We start from the raw sequence: 12,191 nt of genomic DNA on the forward strand, positions 1-12,191 counted from the left end.
TGGAGGCTCCCTCATTAAATATATTTAAGAGACAGTTAGATTTTTTGCATAGTAGGGGAATTAAGGGTTATGGGGAAAAGGCAGCTAGGTGGATCTGAGTCCACGGCCAGATCAGCCATGATCTTATTGAATGGCGGAGCAGGCTTGACAGGCTAGATGGCGGACTCCTGCTCATTTCTTATGTTCTTATTTAAACAGGTGAACAGCTTCTCTTGAGTGAATCTGCTGGCGTATAAGTAGGCTGACAAATTGAGTCAAAGTCAGAAGTCAAAGTCGAGTTTATTATCATCTGCACAAGTACACATGTGCACAGGTGCATTGAGAAACTTACTTGCAGCATCACAGGCACATGGCATCAGATACACAGCATTTACAAGAAAAACATAAATTAAACATAAATTACATAAAATTATACAAGAAAGACCACAATTAGAACAAAAAAAAAGTCCATTTTATTGCAAAGTGGTCCTGGTGTTGTTATACTTTGATAGTGATTAGGGTTTTGCTGGTTAGTTCAAGAAACAAATGGTTGAAGGGAAGTAGCTGTTCCTGAACCTGGTGGTGTGGGGCTTCAGGGCTCCAGCCCGATGGTAGCTGCGAGAAGATGGCACGGCCCAGATGCTGGGGATCTTTGATGATGGACATTGCCTTCTTGAGGCAGCGCCTCCTGTAGATACTCCCGATGGTGGGGAAGGATGTGCCCGTGATGTATTGGGCCGAGTCCACTACTCTCTGCAGCTTCTTACGTTCCTGTGCATTCGAATTGCCGTACCAGACCATGATGTAACCAGTCAGGACACTTTCATCAATATATCTGTAGAAGTTTCTCAGAGTGTTTGGTGACAAGCCGAATCTGCCTAACCTTCTAAGAAAGTAAAGATGCCAGTGCATCTTCCTTGTGATCGCATCTTTGTGCTGGGCCGGGACAAATCATCTGATATGTTAACGCCCAGGAATTTAAAGCTGCTGACTCTCTCCACTGCTGATCCCCCAATGTAGACTGGCGCATGTTTGCCCTCCTTCCCCTTCCTGAAGTCCACAATCAACTCTTTAGTTTTACTGATGTTGAATGAGAGGTTGTTGCGGCACCAGTCAACCAGGTGTCCTACCTCACTCCGGTAAGCTGACTCATTACTGCCTGTGATCCGTCCCACAACAGTGGCGAATTTGTAATATGGCATTGGAGCTGTGCTTAGCCACACAGTCGTGTGTGTGTATGGAGAGTAGAGCAGAGGGCTAAGCACGCAGCCTTGAGGTGCACCTGTGCTGATGATCAGCAAGGAGGATCCTCACTGATTGAGGCCTGCCGATAAGGAAATTGAGGATCGAGTTGCAGAGGGAGGTACAGAGGCCCAGGTTTCTTGCCACACAAGCAGCAGATGAATGGTCACTCCACAGTGTGAACTTGCTAATGTGTCACCAGGTTAGATAACCAAGTGAATCCCTTCCCATACTCTGAGCAGGTGAACAAATTCTCAGCAATGAATCAGCTGGTGCATCACCAGGTCAGATGACTGAGTGAATCCTTTCCCACATCTGGCGCAGGTGAACAGCTTCGTCTTTATCCTTATCTGGGAAATATCTGCCTTCTTCATCATCAGAGCTTAAGAAAATTTATGTAATTTCTTCCAGATCATCAAAAGCACACATACACCCCAAAAATAATTTTGGTTTCTTCTTGCTGTCAATAATGCAGTGTTTTTTCTGGTCATGTAGGGTTAACGATCTTTCCGCTGTTAGTGCTGTGGAACACTCACTCCTGGTCACGATGCAACTTGAAATGTTTGCCCAGAAATCAAACAGACAAAGCCTCTCTCCTTCCACGTTCAAAGGATGACGATACGAGAGGTGCTGCAGATCTGGTGTGATGTTGGGTTTGAGATTCCACACACAAATCCTCCACTTCCAATACCCTGTAAAAGATCACAAAAATTATCAATAAGTACACGTCAGGAACTTGGAACAGATAATTTTAGTCTCCATGGTAGCTGCGACACTATGTCGGAAGGTTGGGGCTGTAGTCCAATTCTAAAGATACAAGGACAGAAGTCTAACCTCGAGGATGGTGCAGTAATTACTACTGCTCCCTCACAGTTGCAGCAACCTAGGGCAACAAACAACCTGCTGGAAGATATCATGGGGTCAAGCAGCATCTGTGGAAGGAAAGGAATTGTCGATGTTTCAGGTTGAAACCCTGCATCAGGACCTCTATCATATTTGACTCCACTACTATTCCTGGTGGTGCATTCCAGGCACCCACCACTCCCTGTGTAAAAAAAAAACTTGTCCCACACATCTCCTTTGAAATTTACCCCTCTCACTTTAAATGCATGCCCTTCCAGTATAAGATATTTTGACCATGGGAAAAAGATACCGGCTGTTTACTCTATCTATGCCTCTCATAATCTTACAAACTTTTATCAGGTCTCCCCTCAGCCTCTGCCACTCCAGAGAAAACAACCCAATTCTGTCCAATCTCTCCTTATAGCACATACCCTCCAATCCTGGTAACATCCAGGTAAACCTCTTCTGCACCCTCTCCAAAGCCTCCACATCCTTCCCATAATGGGACAACCAGAATTGAATGTAATGCACCAGATGCGGCCTAACTAGAGTTCTATAAAGCTGCAACATAACTTCCTGACTCTTGAACTCAATGCCTCGACTACTCCTCTGCACATTAACACTGTTAAGAGTCTTTCCATTAACTGCATACTATCCCTTTTCATTTGATCTCCCAAAATGCAACACCTTACAGTTGGCCGGATTAAACTCCATCTGCCACTTCACCGCCCATATCTGCAACTGATCTATATCCCACCGTATCCTTTGGCAATCTTCTACATTATTCACAACACCATTCAAACAATCTTTGTATCATCCGCGAACTTACTAACCCAACCATCTACATTTTCATCCAGGTCATTTATATATATCACAAACAGCAGAGTTCCCAGCACAGGTCCCTGCAGAACACCCCAATCACGGACCTCCAGCCAGAATAAGTCCCATCGACCACTACCCTCTGTCTTCTATGGACAAGCCAATTCTGAAACCAAATGGCCAAGTCATCTTGGATCCTATGCATCTTAATTTTCTGGATGAGCCTCCCATGAGGGACCTTGTCAAACACCTTACTAAAATCCCTGTAGACAATATCCACAGTCCTATCTTCATTAATCACCTTCGTCACCTGCTCGAAAAACTCAATCAAGTTAGTAAGACACGACTTGCCCTGCACAAAACCACGCTGACTGTTCTTAATTAGGCCGTGGTTTCCCAAAATGTTCATAAATCCTATCTCTAAGAATCCTCTTCAATAGCTTCTCTACCACTAACATGAGACTCACCGGTCTATAGTTTCCAGGGTAATCCTTATTTCCCTTCTTGAATAACAGATCAACATTAGCCACTCGCCAGTCCTCCAGAACCTCACCTGCGGCTGGAGAGGAGACAAGGATCTTGGTCAAGGGCCCAGCAATCTCATCTCTCACCTCTCTCAGTAGCCTGGGGTATATCTCATCAGGCCCTGAAGACCCACACTCAACGTTTCAGGAACAGCTTCTTCCCCTCCGCCATCAGATTTCTGAACGGCCAATGAACACCACCTCGGTATTCCTATTTTTTGAGCTATTTATTTTGTAATTTATAGTCATCTTTATGTCTTGCACTGTTACTGCTGCCGCAAAACAACAAATTTCACGTTGTATATCAGTGATAATAAACTTGATTCTGATTTAAAAATACCATGCTTTTCTGTTTTGTGCAACAAAGTGGAAAAATAACATTTAGTTATCTCAGCCAAATTGCTTATGTACATTGTGATTATCTGGGGACCAAGCACTGATCCCTGAGGTACCCCACCAACCACAGCCTGTCAACATGGAAAGGGTCCATTTATTCCCACTCTTTGCTTTCTGTCCGATAACCAGCTGTACAAAACGTTGGTAAGGCCACAATTGTGTACAGCTCTGGTCACTCTGCTATAGGAAGGATGTCATTAAACTGGAGAGGGTTCAAAAAAGAATTAGGAGGACTTTACCGGGACTGGAGGGCTTTTGTAATAAGGAGAGGCTGGAAGGCTTGGACATTTTTTCCCCTGGAGTGCAGGAGGCTGAGATGAGTGTCCCTATACGGTTTTATAACATCATGAGGGGGCATAGATAAGGTGAATGCACACAGTGTTTTCCCCAGGGTTAGGGAGTCCAAAACTAGAGGGCATAGGTTTCAAGTTAAGGGGAAAGATTTAAAAGGGACCTGAGGGGCAACGTTTTCCACACAGAGGTTGGTGAGTACGTGGAATGAGCTGCCAGGGAAGAGGTAGAGGCAGGTACAATTATGACATTTTTAAAGACATTTGGACAGGTACATGGATAAAAAGTTTAGAGGGAAAAATTTAATGAAATTTAATTAAAAATGAAAAATGAAAGGCTGAAGGAGGAGGAATCCAGTAGGAGAGGGCAGTGGACCATGGAATGAGGGGAAGGAAGTGGGGAGCAGGGGGGAGGAAGTGGGCAGGTCATGAGGGTGGGGGAGGGGAAAGAGAAGGGGTGAAGGGGCCACAGGAATGAGGGAAGACAAAAGGGGAAAAAAAAGAGGGGAGGGGGTTACCAGAAGTTAGGGAAATCAACGTTGATGCCGTCAGGTCACGTGAGGCTGCTCTGGGTGGTTCCAGGGACCATCCCTGGCGGACGTTCCCGTCTCTCACTCTCCCCTTTCTCTGCACCTTGTTTGGTTTCTCAGTCCTGATGCAAGGTCAGAACGCTGGAATGTTTACGAATGCTCATTTCATGGATTTTTGCCATACCCACTCAGCACAGTGGCTCGGCTGGCAGAGCCGCTACCTCCTCACTGCGTCCGGTTTCCTCCCACATCCCAAAGACGTGCGGGTTGGCAGATTAATTGGACGCTATAAATTGCCCCTGGTATGTAGGTGAGTGGGGTCACTTGGTGGGCTGAAGGGTCCGTTCTATGCTATAACACTTTATGCACACTTTGGGGTACATCTTCAATTCACTGACCTGTTTTTCACGATAATGAAGAGCTCACCACCCTCCATCCATTGGAGCACATTGTACCAAAATGCATTTCCATTTGGCTTTTTGAGTTACAAAATTTTGCTAAGTAGAATGTTCTTCAAGAACACAGAGACACAAGAGATTCTGCAGATGCTGGAATCTGAAGCAACACACACAAAGTGCTGGAGGGACTCAGTGGGTCAGGCAGCATCTACAGAGGGAAATAATCAGTCGATGTTTCGGGTCAAGACCCTTCATCAGGACTGGAAAGGAAGAGGGCAGAAGCCAAAATAAGGTGGTCGGGGGAGGGGGAGGAGCACAGGCTGGCAGGTGGTAGGTGAGTCCAAGTGAAAGGTAGGTGGGTGGGGGATGAAAGGGAGTGATGTAAGAAGCGGCACGGTAGCGTAGCGGTTAGCGCGATACGATTACAGCGCCAGCGATCAGGGTTCGATTCCTGTGTCACTGTCTGTAAGGAGTTTGTACGTTCTCCCCGTGTCTGCGTGGGTTTCCTCTGGGTGTTCCGGTTTCCTCCCACATTGCAAAGACGTATGGGTAGGTTAATTTGGGTTTAAAATGGGCGGCGCGGACTCGTTGGGCTGGAAGGGCCTGTTACCATGCTGTAGATAAAATTTTTAAAAAAATTAAAAGAGGTGAGAGGTGGAAGAGGCAAAGGGCTGAAGGAGGAGGAGTCCAGTAGGAGAGGGCAGTGGACCATGGAATGAGGGGAAGGGGAACAGGAGGGAGGAAGTGGGCAGGTCATGAGGGTGGGGGAGGGGAAAGAGAAGGGGTGAGGGGGCCACAGGAATGATGGAAGACAAAAGGGGGGGGGGGGAAGAGGGGAGGGGGTTACCAGAAGTTAGAGAAATCAACGTTGATGCCATCCGGTTGGAGACTCCCAAGGTGGAATATGAGGTGTTGCTCCTCCAACCTGCGCCTGGCCTCAACGTGGCAGTAGAGGTGGCCGTGGACAGACACGTCAGTGTGGGAGTGGGGTGTGGAATTGAAGTGGGCGGCCACCGGGAGGTCCTGGCTGTTGTGGCGGACGGAGCGAAGGTGCTCACCCACTGCGTTGGGTCTCACCGATGTACAGGAGGCTGCACCAGGAGCACCGGATGCAATAAATGACACCCTCGGACTCACAGGTGAAGAGCTGCCTCACCTGGAAGGATTGTCTGGGGCCCTGAATGGTGGTGAGGGAGGTGTAGCACTTTGTACAGTTGCAGGGATAAGTTCTGGGAGGACCATTGGTGGGGAGGGACGAGTGGACAAGGGAGTCGTGGAGAGAGCGGTCCCCGTGGAAAGCAGCGGGGGCAGGGGTGGCAGGTAGTTATTTGGACTTTGAAGTCTCCTCCACACATCTTAAAACCTGGATTGTGTATCTGTCACACTGGAATCTTCTCAGAGACAGCTCAGGTAGACATTGCCTCTCTCGCAATTCAAACCCAATAATATTCAGGTCCTGATGAACCAAGTCAGTCTGTCAGGCCCTTGCATCATGTTTGCTTTGAGATTCCCAGTTGCAAATCCTCCTCTTCTAATACCTTACAATGCCTTAAATACAGGATAGAGATTCAGAACAGAGCACACTAGTTATAGTAGAACAGCCTGCTCCCTCTTGCACTGTTCCAGACACGCTTCCTGAGACGCAGCCATTGTGTGCACAATCTACTGCACTGACAAAATGCTCTTTTTGCTGCCTTGTGGGCAGTGAAGGCTGGGAGAACAACTCCAGTCATTAGTGGAGAGAGCCACATGGACACAATGGATGAAGGAACTTGAAAGGGTTGGTTACAGTGGTCGATTAAAAGGCCATCTTTCAAGACCCGCCCTTTGGTACACACTGAGCATGTCCCTCTGCATAAGACCAGCAAAACGCCAAGCAGCTGCAAGCTGGAGGCTGGAGATCACAACAATAACTCCCATTGACAGGATATCAAAACAACAGGACCGCAGGGCATTACAATAAAGACAACAGTAACAACAACTCGCACTGACAGGACTCTGCAACAACAATTGGCATTGAACAACATTTAGAGTGTTAAGCACACAACATTGCAATGATGAGAGATTTTTACAACAGATCCCAAAGAAAGCTAGCGGGATATTATTTTTTATTGTGAGGGGAACTGAACATAAAGTAAAACGGTTATTCTTTAGGTGTAAAGGGCATTGGTGAGACTGCCTCTGGAATATCTCATTGATCTATTATTTAAGGAATGATGTTGATGCATTGAAAGCAATTCAGAGAAGATTAGTCTAATACCTGAAAAGGATGGGTTAATCCTGAAAAGGATCAACAGGTTTAACTAACATCTGCTGGAGTTCAGAAGAATGAGAAGAGACCTGATTGAAACATGTAGGATAATGAGGGATCTTTACAGGGTGAATAGGGAGAAGATTATCTTGTGGAGAATCTAGAACTAGGGCTCACTGTTTAAAGATAAGGATTGCCCATTTAAGATCAATGGGGCAAAATTTCTTCTCGCAGAGGACTGTGAATCTTTGGAACTCTCTTCCTCAAAAGGTGCTGGAAGCAAGGTCTTTGAATATTGTTAAGGCACAATAATAGATACTTGAGAAGTAAAGAGATCAAATCTTACCAAAGGTCAGCTACATCATATCAGCCGTGACCTCAGAGCAGGTCTGAGGGTAGAATGGTCTACCCCACTCACAGTGTGTATGTTTGTATCAAGAGGGCATTACAGCAATGACGTGACAATAACTGGCTTCGATAAACCATTCCAACAACCACAGCTTCACAACAGGTACATAATCGGCGTAACTTCTGGCAGCCATGGAGAATGACAACAGTGACAGGTGGGGGTCACATTGCATTGATGGGCATGATAACAACAACACATTGATGTGGCACTACAACAACTGACATTGAGAGGGCATCCCTGCCTACTCACAGTCTGACTGTTTAGCACTGATGCTTCTAACAACAACTTAGGTTGATAATGATATAACATCAACAACTGCCAGTGGTAACAATATCTCAAATTATTGAAGGTGTTACAATAACTGACATTGATAGGACCACGGCAGCAACAACTAACAGAGCTGAGGCTCTGTCAGCAGTCTTACAGCATTACAACAACAACTTGCATTGATAGAGGCTCTCATGAAAGTCATGGACACATCACGGCCCATCGTACACACCAACCATCAACCACCCATTTTTACATTATTCCTATATTAATCCCAAGTTCTGTTTCTCCCAACATTCGCTTCAACCCTCCTCCAGATTCTACCATTCACCTGGATACTAGGGACAACTTAGTGGCCAATTAACCTACCGACCTGCACATCTTTGGAATAATTCACAACAGAAGCGATGCACATTGACAAAACATTGCAACAACAGCTTGCATTGATAGACATTACAACAACAACTGGCAGTGATGGGACTTTACAACACCAAACATTGCTATGTCTTTATAACTCAGTACGATAAGACACCACGACAACCTTACATTGAGTGGATTGACAGCACATGGCAATGCATATTGACAGCATTACAACAAAAACTCACATTGATGGGACATTACAAATGGCATTTGTTGCATATTACGGGAATGACTCGCACTTAGAGGGGATTACAACGTTTGCATTGATGGGGTATTATAACGACCACAGGTATTCGACAACTACGGTGCCAAAGCCAATTACAACAACTGACATTACCGGGGGCACTGCAACAACAACTGCCCTCAAGGCCCATTTCAACATTAAAAGGGTAGTCACAGATGGAACTTCACAGCAACTGACATTGATGGGACAGGTATGTACTGGACATTAGAACACAACTGGTATTGACAGTGTACCATAACAACAGCTAGTGTTAGCGGGGGTGTTAGGTCAACAGGCGGTACCGAGGTGTTACAACAACCGCTGGAACTGAGGGGGTGTTACAACAACAGCTGGCACAAGAAAAACCGCTATTTGTATAGCATTATAAAACAACTGGCACTGTTAGCGTATTATGACAACAACTGGCATTGATGGGCAGTACATCAATAAGAGACTTTGAAAGGGCATCAGAACACAATTGGCACTATTATAACAACTGGCATTAACAGGAAATTACAAAATATCAAAGAGAGTACAACAATAACTGGCAGTGATAGGGCACTTCAACAACACACACTGATGGCACCTTGCAGTAAGGTGTGTATTGATACGAGTATTTCAACCACAACTCACATTGATTGGGCATTAGAACAACTGGCAAGAAGATAACCTTACAGCAACAACTTGCATTGTTTGGGCATCATAAGGATAATTGGCATTGAAAGGGCAATTCTGAAACAACTTGCATGGATAGGGCATTGCAAACACAACTGGAATGGAAGGGGCATTAAAGATTTCACATCGATTGAGCATTTCAACAAGAACGTATCGATTACAATAACAACTTGCATTGATAGATCATTACAGCAGCAAATGGCATACAGAGGGCATTGCCACAGCATTTGGCATTGAAAGTGCATTAACAAGAACTGCAGGACATCAACAAATGGTATTGATTATAATTGATAATGCATTATAACATCTCACATTGACAGCACAACACAATAACTGGCATTGTTAGGGCCTTACAACAACTGGCACTGACAAGGCAATTACATCAACAACTCAGGATGGTGGGAACAATAACTGACTAACATTGCTAAGTACATTGATCACATGTATCAAAGAGACGGTACAGCAACAATTCAAATCAAAGGTACCACAATAATTCACACTGTTGTGATGTAACCACAACTTACGTTGATGGGATATTATAACAACGCGCATTGATAATTACAACATCTGGCATTAAATAAGCATGACAACAACTGGCGTCTGAAACACATCACCATGACAACCCATTACAACAATATTTACAGTAACAGTGAAATCCAACAACAGCTGGCAATGCGTGAGCACTGCAACTGAAATGGAAGTGGAATAGAACAACTGGCATTGATGGCTTTTATGGCATTAACTGAACAACAGATATTTATAGGTCATTAGAACACAACTTGCATTAGTAGGGCATTACAACCCCTCAGTATCAGGACTTTGCAAGATCGCTGGCATGGGGTAAAAATACAACTACCTCACACTGATGGGACAGTAATACAACAGAAAATTATAACGCCCATGGATGGCATTACAACAGCAGCATGCCACTGGCAATATATTACAGCAATAATTCTCAGTGATAACACTTACAATGACTGGCAAAGATTAAAAACAACTAACACTGTTAGGGTATTATAAAAATAACTCATCTTGATAGGGCATTACAACACCATCCGTATCAATGGGCATTACAAGCACAACTGACATTGATCAGGCATTGCAACGACCCACATTATTGAACCATTACAACATCAACTAACACTGGTAGGGCAGTTCCAAAACAACTCACATGGATTGTATGTTACAACAACAAATGGAATTGATGCCCTAAAAAAAAAGTTCACACTGACTGAGCATTCCAACAGCTAACATCGACTGGGGATTACAATATACTCTGATAGGACATTAGATGAAACACACACAAGCAGCAACAGGTGCATCTCTAATGTGTTTCATGATTACTGGGGGGAGCCTGTTATATCACCCTCTGTACTGTACACTCAAGTCCAGTTTATTGTAATGTGTACAAGTACGGTGAGGTACAGGTACAATGAAAAGCTTGCTTGCAGCAGCATCACAAGCACAGACAACGTACAGAATATAAATTATACAAGACAGCGAAGAGAGAGAGAGAAGACTGCGCAAAAACAAGACCTTAATGCAAAAAAAATGACACAATCAGAGACAAGTCCACGGCAGTGCAAGAGTTGAACAGCACTGTTCCAGTGCTGAGGATAATGGACAAAGGAAGTGCGTTTGAACAAGTGATCCGATTTGTCTTAAAGGAAAAGATTTGATTGCATTCTCCATCACCGTACAAGGCAGCACCCAGCCATATCTTCCTACCTTTCTGCCCTCTTAACCACTTGTTGCACCTGGACGTTTGCTTTCATTGACTTGTGAACAAGGACACCCAGGTCCCTTTGTACATCAACATTTCCCAATCTCTCACTGTTTAAATGATATGCTGTTTTTCCTACCAATGTGGATAACTTCACATTTATCCATATCATACTGCATGCACCAGGTATTTGATCACTCACTCAGCATATCTAAATTGCTCAAAGTCCAGTGACAGAGCCCAGTCATACCTGGATTCCAGTGTGTGGTGGTCAAAGGGTTTAAAACAACAAACCAGACCAGAAGAACAGACAGTGTTTTCAGTTCAACATGCGTACGTTTGGAGGTTTCCGCATAGAAGGATGGTTAATGGTCCGTGAACTTCTCTGAGAATGCTATGAAAATATAAAGAAACTAATAACAACTTAATTGAGAAAGTAAATCTCTGGGCATTGTTGGATTGACCAACAAATTATGAATCAGATTGAGAAGTTATCGGTGACAATTAAACTGTGAAGTAGACATAACAACATACTGAAGCTAGTTCTTTGTGAGATAAGGGAAAGATGCTGCTAAGTAACACTCTCTCAGTCTCATTATTCTCAGTGGGGAGTTCCTGACTTTCCTGGGACTCAAGATCTCGAAGGTCTACTAAATCAAAAACAAGACAGCAGCCATCTGGTTGCAGTGAGATAAGAAGTGATGGGCCAACTCTGAAACATCTCCCATGACATCCAAGGCCTCAACAGCTGGCAGAAGAGCTTGTCATTACTATGGTAATAAGAGATAAGTACAGCCCCAGATTAAGACAGTGAAATACCCAAGTGATGAGACTTGGTCACAAGGTCCACGTGATGAATCTGTCAGAAACAAACATCTGCATCTGATTGACTCACTACCAATAACAAGAATGCTTCACAAATGGTGAAGTGGAAAATGGAGGCGATACTGTAACACTGCAAAGGAATGAACATGGGTGAAATAGGTTGGACCGGAACTGGAATAGCAACATGGTACTATCTCATTGGAGGAAAACAGAAGTATCAAGAGGCAGATGGGTCTTGGAAATGGGATTTAACTCCTCATCAAATCCTGGAACAACACAAGAACCTGAACACTGTCTGGGATTCAGAGACAGAGGGAAGCCACAAGTCTGAACGAAACCGATCACCTTGGGTCTTGATGGGTAGTGGACTGTGCAAG

The 12,191-nt window shown here is 44.5% G+C and overlaps 1 long non-coding RNA gene across 1 annotated transcript in view; it reads right to left on the reverse strand.

The window, feature by feature from the left end:
• Positions 1–260: 260 nt before the first annotated feature.
• LOC127576634 (uncharacterized) overlaps positions 261–12,191 on the reverse strand; it is a 30,681-nt gene continuing 18,750 nt past the window's right edge. The window contains exon 2 of the long non-coding RNA XR_007957258.1: positions 261–1,913. This is a non-coding gene — a long non-coding RNA (uncharacterized LOC127576634). The remainder of the gene's footprint in view (positions 1,914–12,191) is intronic.

The sequence above is a fragment of the Pristis pectinata genome, chromosome 12 (assembly GCF_009764475.1).
Source record: "Pristis pectinata isolate sPriPec2 chromosome 12, sPriPec2.1.pri, whole genome shotgun sequence".
Classification (NCBI taxonomy): domain Eukaryota; kingdom Metazoa; phylum Chordata; class Chondrichthyes; order Rhinopristiformes; family Pristidae; genus Pristis; species Pristis pectinata.